At 41.1% G+C, this 8,186-nt stretch overlaps 1 pseudogene; it reads right to left on the bottom strand.

Moving 5' to 3' along the window:
* Window positions 1-470: 470 nt before the first annotated feature.
* Window positions 471-929, bottom strand: LOC141517199 (small ribosomal subunit protein uS15-like; annotated as a pseudogene).
* Window positions 930-8,186: the final 7,257 nt, after the last annotated feature.

The raw sequence follows: 8,186 nt of genomic DNA, 5'->3' as shown, positions 1-8,186 counted from the left end.
GACAGAAGAAAGAAAAAAGACGAAAGAAAGAAAGATGGAAGAAAGACAGAAAGAAAGAAAGAAAGACGGAAGAAAGAAGACAGAAAGAAAGAAAGACGGAAGAAAGAAGAAAGACAGAAAGAAAGAAAGACGGAAGAAAGACAGGAAGACAGACAGAAGACAGACAGAAAGACAGAGAGACAGAGACAGAAAGACAGAGACAGAGAACTTGAGTGAACTGGATGAATATTTATCAAAATACAAACTGCCCAGATTAATAGAAGAGGAAATAAATGACTTAAATAAATAAACCCATTTCAGAAAAAAAAATTGAAGAAACCATCCCTAAATTTCCAAAGAAAAAGTCTCCAAGTGTAGATGAATTTAGAAGTGAATTCTACCCAACATTTAAGGAACAATCGATTCCTATTCTATATGAACTATTTTTGAAATCAAGGTAATTTTATTCCTTTAGTACATAAAATCGAAGTTCATTCAACCAAAGCAGAGGCTGTGGATGATTCATATTTCCAGTTGGGTGGAAGAAGTCTCTTGGTCTTGTAATACCGAGCCAGTCTGTGAATTCGGCTCTCATTAAGAATCAGACGAAATTTAGAATCCTTATCCTTTCTGTTTCTTTCTAAGGTGCATGCGAACAGCTACGGCTTTCTTGATCAGGTGATAAAGATCTTCGGGAAGATCAGGGGCAAGTCCCTTAGACTTTAGAATTCTCAAAATCTTGCTGCCAGTGGCAAATCGAACTTGGGCCACTCCATGAGAATCCCTCAGGATAACGCCGATCTGGGAGGGCGTCAGGCCCTTCTTGGCCAGCTTGTAGATCTGCTCCTTCCCGTCGTCCAAGGTGAGCTTCAGCCACGTGGGCACGCCGCGGTGGTACGGCAGAGCCGACTGGGACAGGCCCTTCCCAGGAGCAAGCATGCGACCCGTGGTGGCGCCTGTCGGGCAGCAAAAGAGAATATATGAACTATTAAAAAAAAAACTAGGAGGGAAAGGAATTCTCTTTTATGACACCAACATGGTGCTGATAACTTAAATCAGGAAGAACCAACACAGACCAAGAAAATTATAGACCAATCTCCCTAATGAAGATTGAAGTAAAAATCTTAAATAAAAATTTTAGCAATGAGACCACCGGAAGTCAATACCAGGATAATACACCATGATCAGGTTGGATTTATACCAGGCAGGCAGGTAGGGTTGATTCAACTTTAGGAAAACACTCAAATTCATTGACCCGATCAAGAGAAAACCCAGCAAAAGTCATATGATTATCTCAGTAGAGGCTGAAAAAGCCTTTGGTAAAATACAATATCCATTCTTATTAAAAACCCTAGAAAGTTTAGGAATAAATGCAGCGTTCCTTAAAATAATGAATAGCATCTATCTAAAACATCTAAAACCATCAACAAATATTAATATTTGATGGAAAGAAAGTCAGAGCATTTCCAGTAAATTCAGGTGTGAAACAAGGATGCCCATGCTCACCATTTCAATTCAATCTAATATTGGAAATTCTAGAAGCAGCAATAAGAGAAGAAAAAGAAATTGAAGGAATCAGAATTGGCAATAAAGAAGCTAAACTTTCACTGTGTGCAGATGATAAGATGTTATGCCCAGAGAACCCAAGAAAATCATCTAAAAAACTCCTTGAAACAACAAATTCAGGATGTAAGTAGCAGTAAATAAAATAAACCCACAGAAATCATCAGCCCAAGAACAAGAGATAGAAAAATTCTAATTGAAATAACTGTAGAGAACATCAAATACTTGGAAATCTACCTCCCAAGAAAACCTGGGGTGGGGGGAGGGTTGGGAATAGAATGGATTGGGTGCAAAAGAAACAGTAGTGAGAAGAAGAGAGAGGGTGAATGAGTGAGTGAGTGAGTGGCAGGAGAGAGGGTGAATGAGTGAGTGAGTGCGGGGGCCCAACCTCCGTGGCGTCCTTGGCACCTGACAGGAGGGATAGAGTCAGCGAAATGAGTTGAGTCAACAAGTGGGTATAGGCAGGAGCAGGTTGACTGACTGTCAGGTGCTTGATTTATTTTTAGTCTCAGAATCATGTATGTTTCAAGCAGACAAGCAAGCTGAGATCATTTCCTTGGTTACAAAAGTGTAGATTTTCATCATCAATCATATAATTCATGTGGTTACAAGTTTAATCATGTGATTGCAAGTTTAATTAACAATCATATAGTTCATTGATTTCTTATCCCTACTCAGACCATGATGACCTCAACCTATGTTACCTTGTTTATTACTACATGGTATAATTGTTAATTCATTTAAAGTTGTTAATTAAGCAATTCTTTTAATGGAAAGTTTTTTATATTTTCTGTGTAAGTAATGTTCTTTGATACACTCCCTTAACAATCTATAGTGAGTGTCTTTATGCTTCTCCATCCATCCGTTAACTCTTACAGTAACCAATTTTTCTTTCAGGCCTTGTTGGCAGAAACCACAGTTGCTGTGACTTTTTGATTCTTTCCCAAGAAACTAAAGCTGTTAGAGTTCACATATCGGTCACCTATACTAACTATTCTCTCACCATCTTTATCATATATTCCTGTGTATGGTAAGGGGGGCAAAACTGTTAATTTCCCTGGAATTCTATCTGACCCATCTTGTATCTGTTTTCCCTGTATATATTCTGACATCTCCTTGGAATTCCCAGTGTTGGGTTTTCCAGAGATTCCATAATATTGAACAGCCTTTTGTATGTCTCAGGGAGAGGGAGTCCTGTTAAATTTGGACAGAGTTTACAATTCAAGGAATTTCTCTGAAATCCTTCCTTTATAGTCATTACACTATTAGGGTGAGGAAGTATTGCAATCAATAATAGATCTGTAAATATTGGTATGCATGAAATCCCTATATATACTGAAGAAGGAAATGTTGCTCCATCAGGCAGTGTGATCGCCTTGAGTCTTCCTGTTGCGACTGTGTCAAGCAGCTAAGAGACCCTGGCTCCCAGCAAGTGAGTGAGTGAATGGCAGAGAGAGGCAGAGAGAGGGTGAATGAGTGAGTGAGTGGCAGGAGAAAGGCAGAGAGAGGCAAGCTGGCATTTCTGATCAAGGACTCATTTCTAAAACACAAAGAGAACTGAGTCAAATCTTTTAAGAACAGCAGTCATTCCCAAACATTGGAACAATGATTCTTAGATGAAGGTATCAAAGCTATCTCTAGTCAGTTTTTCATAGATGCTCCAAATCACTATCGAGGAGAGAACTGCAGGGAAGCCCATCATCACACCACACTTATCAGATTGACCAATATGACTATAAAGGGAAATGATCAATGCAGAACTACATTAGGTTGCTTTCTATCAGGGCAGGGAGGGAGGAAGAAACATGTGAAATTCAAAACCTTGCAAAAATGACTGGTGCAAACTATCTTTGAATATAGTGGGAAAATAAATCAATGAATAAGAGTCATTGGGGAAGAAACAGGTGATATCCAGTGTTCTCTAGCTGTGAAAGAAATCTGCTGGAATGAGACAAGAACTGAACACTTTATTCACAAGTCTTGCAAGATACAGGTGCTCCCCAGCCTGAAGTACACTTCCATCTTTATTATATAAACCCTGTCCCCTCCCACCTGAATTTTCATAGGCTCACAGAATTGGAGTTACAATCTAAGAGGTATGCCCATCCCATGACAAGTCCCTAATATGATTTACCCCATCATGTGACACATATTGATGAACATCAATTGTCACAGGGGAAGTGTGGGATAATATTCAAATATCTAATTGAATTAACTCAGTTGCATTAGGTCAAGATCTCTAGGTCAATCTTGACAGGTTAGGGACTGGTTTCTTCTAATCTCAGGTTTGTTATTTTTGGAATGGGATTAGGAGAACTCTCTCAGGTTTTCTGATTGGCTGGGGCCATTCCTCTTTGTAATGGATTTCATAGGGAGCCTCAACCCTGTGGAGACCAAGGACAACATACACCCTCCCCCCTTTTTAAAAATAAGACCTTGGTCTTCACTCTTCACCTTCTGTGTCTTCCCCAAATTGTTTTAACATTAATTCACAGTCCTCATCCTTGATAGGACTACTGACCTTTTCAATCAATGTTTTTACCTCTTCATTATTAGAGATGCATAGCCATCCTAATTTACTGATAGAATTTTGTGCTATTTGAGTTGTTAACTGGATCATACATGGGAGATACAAAGTTAATAGGATGATCCAATTTAGGGCCAATAGTAAGATACCCAGCAACTGTTTTCACCATGAACCAGTAAACCAATGCATCCAAGAGGTAATAAATGGGTTTGTCAAGATTTGGACTGGCACATGTGCCAACTTTCTGATATCCCTGCTTATTTCCTTTACCACCTGCCCATTATCATCTATCTTTAGGTAACAACTTGATCAGTTCAGTTTACCACAGACTCCCCTTCCTTCAGCAAGCAGGTAGTCTAATAACAATCTATGTTGAATAATTGTCTTGCCTGTTTGTGTGGCTTGGTCAGTCAGCAAGTCCAAGGTCCTAGCTGCTGGCTTGGTAATTATTTCCACTAAAGCTTGGAGTCTAATTATTCTATTCAAGATATGAATTGGGTTTCTATAGCTCCAACTTCCACCTTGTGCCCCAGTAGTAGATCCATAAGTCTGGATAATTCTTTCTGGGGGCCACGTATCTCCCCACCCATTGGCATCTCCAGTCTTGGTTAATGAGGTATCCACATTCCTTTTCTTTTGGCTTAAGTCATCATATAACCTTACCCCTAACTGGTCTCCTGCTTCTCCAGGCAGTAAGAAAAATTTTGGCCTTACCAACCCTATATAACAACTCCCTGACCAGCCTTTGGACAAATGGGTATAGGCAGTCATCCCACAAATCCAATAATGTCCCTTTAGAGCTGGTTAGTCTTCCAGGAATATAGTTTCTCGGTTTCCAACAAATGGATAGTCCTGTTCCTCCTTACTTCTGAGGGGCCCTCCTAAATAGCCGATATAATCATCACGATAATAGTTACATTTCCAAAGCTGCTGTACCTCCGGCCACTGGCAAGTTTTTATGCCAATGTCTTTAGACAAGTCTTCCTTGCTCCAAAATTTATCAAAATAAATCCCATATTTTGTGCCATTGGACCAACCCCAAGAATAGCTAATATACCTAGTGATGTTCCTTAAATTATTTTTCTTGCAAATGACCATTTCAGCACTTTGCTTGCAGGTCCACACTAACTCATAATCACAGTTTCCCTTAACAAGTCCCCCAGTTTGTACATCTTTACAGGGGATCCAGGTCTCATCATTACATCACACATGAGTCTTGGTCCATCTATCCCTGTAAATTGTACAATCCAGAGTATAGGTAACTTGCTTCTGGATGTAAGTCCACAGACATTTGCTGCTCCCCAAGAAATTGCCCTGTCCAGGCTGGTGTACACAATAGTCACCCTGAACTGACTCCATCACAGGCCACTGATGCTACTCTTCTCTGGACCAAAATCCTGTTCCACGATGAACCTCTGACCTGGAACTGAGAATCCAGGCCGGACTCAGGGAGACTGGCACCCAAGGCCAGTTCTCAAGCTGCTGTGGACCACCACAAATCCAACAGTCAGTCACACTGAAAGTCTGGGCAATGACTTCCATCAGCTGGATGTATTTGTTTTCCTCCCCCCAGGGGGCAGGAGCTGGGGCTGGATATACAGCCCTCACCAAGCCAGCGAGGACTAGAAAAAGGAGGGCCAACATAGTGGTGTCCTTCAGCAAGAACCTCCCACCACTTCTAGTACCCCCTTTGCTTTTCTCCCTAGATACTAGGACTCACAGACTCAGGTGGGATATAACTCTGTCCCATGAAAACCCAATCTCAATTTGTTCTCAAAGCCATGTGTCTCCTTTTCCACCTCCCCCTTCCCCTCTCTAGTGGTACAATATGGATACAGAAAAACAGTTCCCCAAACACTACCCAGCAATGAGTCAGTCTGCTTTTGCCAGTCGTTAGTGCTTCTTTCCACAAAGAACAATCTTTAGGGGTCTGGATTTCCATGAACCTTCCAGTCTTGGGTTTGCTCCACTGGTCCTTCTATTTTAGTATAATGAGTCCAACCCCACTTGGCCATCCACAGAGCAGTCTCTGTAGTTAACAGGATCAGGACCAGTCAGTCCCAGCTTGGATGAAGTTTCAGCTCTCTCCATGTCTTTATGAGCACCCAATTACCAGGCTTGATAGGATATACTGGAAACTCTAATGGTGGAGTCTGAGGCAAAACACACATATGTGCCAAAGATCTGTTAGGGAAGACAAAACCACCAAAATGTAATTTCTGAAAAATTTGTCTTTAGTTTCCAGAGTAAAGAGTTCAGTTCCCCTTCCCATATAAGATAACCCAAACAACCTTTCATATGGGGACAATCCAATGGTTTTTCTGGAGGCTGTTTTAATCCTCAACAGAGAAATTGAGAGCCACTGGGTCCACAGTAACTGTGTCTCAAGTGCCAACTTCAGTAATTGATTTTTTTTTTAATGTTTGGTTCATCCTTTCTACCTTGCTGGAAGAAGAAGGATGCCATGGGACATGAAATTCCCTATGCATGCCCGTGCAACTCATAACATTCTGTAATACCTTTGATGTAAATTGTGTCCCATTATCAGAGTCAATCCTTTTCACCAGCCCCAAATGAAGAATAATTTGGCTCTAAGATGGCCTTACTAACCCCAGAGGCAGTGGCTGTGCTTGAAGGGTAAGCTTCCACCCAGCCAGTAAGGTGATCCATTATGACCAATAAATATTTTAACTTTCCCATGGATGGCATCTCAGTATAATCCACCTGGATGCTCTGGAAGGGCTTCAGACTGATCTGCCTGCCACCGGGCCCTGGTTTCCTCATCATCTTCTTGTTAACTCTTTGATATATAAGGCACCTTCCAGCAATTTGTTTAGCTAATGTGTATATTCCTATACACCCATAGATCCATAAGAATGCATCACACTTCATATCCAGAGAAAGAATTGTGGAGTTTGAACAAAGATCACAGACTATTACCTTTAATTTATACCCCTTATCTTATTATGTAATTTTGCTATCTTTTATTCTTTTTCCTTAAGGATATGATTTCTCTCTCCTAACATTCAACTTAGATCAATGCATACTATGGAAACAATGTAAAGATTCACAGACTGCCTTCTATGGGGGCTGGGGTGAGGGAAGTGAGATTGGGGGGAAATTGTAAAATTCAAAATAAATAAATTAATTAATTAAAAAAAAAAGAATTCATCACACCTCGATTGGATACCCCAATGGCTTCCCTGATGGAAGACTCCTAAGATTTCTCTTGCTATTTCTTTATTCAACACCCTTCTTCTGTCTTAATAGCTCTTAACAGCTTTTTCCTCTTCCTTCTCATTGAGTATGGAGTTTGACTCAGGGGGTGGAATTTCTGGGATGAGAACCAACATCTTGGTCCCAACTTCCTCTAGCAAAGCCCATTTTGCCTCCTCATCAGCTAATCTATTCCTTATCACCTCAGCGGAGCTTCCCTTTTGTTAGCCCCCCACTTGTACCACAGCAATCTCTGAGGGGAAGAGTAGGTTTTCTAATATTTCTTTGATCAATTCCCTATGTACCAACTCCTTTTCCCTGCTATTAATAAGCCCTCTATCTTCCCAGATTTTCCATCTAAAATCCTAAGAGCCTTGTTCGAGGCACACAATTCACAGATTTGAGCAGACCGCTGTCTAGGGAGGGGTCCAGATTCTATCACATGCCAGCCTTCCCTATCTATAATAGCATACCCATTTCTATGTTTTCTTTCTAGCACTCTGGAGGACCCATCAATAAACAACCTTCTCCCTGTTTCAAAAGGGACCTCCCTTAAATCAAACCAGATTTGGTTTGATAGTTTACCAAGTCTTGTCAGTCATCCCCAACCCCCCTGAGGCCATCACCCTTTCCTTTTCACATCAAAGATGCTAGGTTCAAATGACTGTCTGTAGTTGTAATAAGAGCATCCCTTTCCATTTAGAATCCTAGAACCTGTCAGCCACCTCCCAGCTTTTTGGCTTAAAATAGTCTGAACTTGGTGTAGGGCACTGACCACTAAGGGTCCCCCAAAATCAACTTCCTGCTCTCCTCCACAAATTGTGTGGTGGTTGCCACTGCTTGGGCTCATTCAGGTCACCCCTGAGGGTTGGTGGAGTAGTTTGGATAGGAAAGCCACCAG

This window comes from Macrotis lagotis, chromosome 3, assembly GCF_037893015.1.
Source record: "Macrotis lagotis isolate mMagLag1 chromosome 3, bilby.v1.9.chrom.fasta, whole genome shotgun sequence".
Taxonomy (NCBI): domain Eukaryota; kingdom Metazoa; phylum Chordata; class Mammalia; order Peramelemorphia; family Peramelidae; genus Macrotis; species Macrotis lagotis.
Note: the sequence above shows the minus strand (reverse complement) of the source record. Positions and strands in the feature narration are given on the sequence as shown.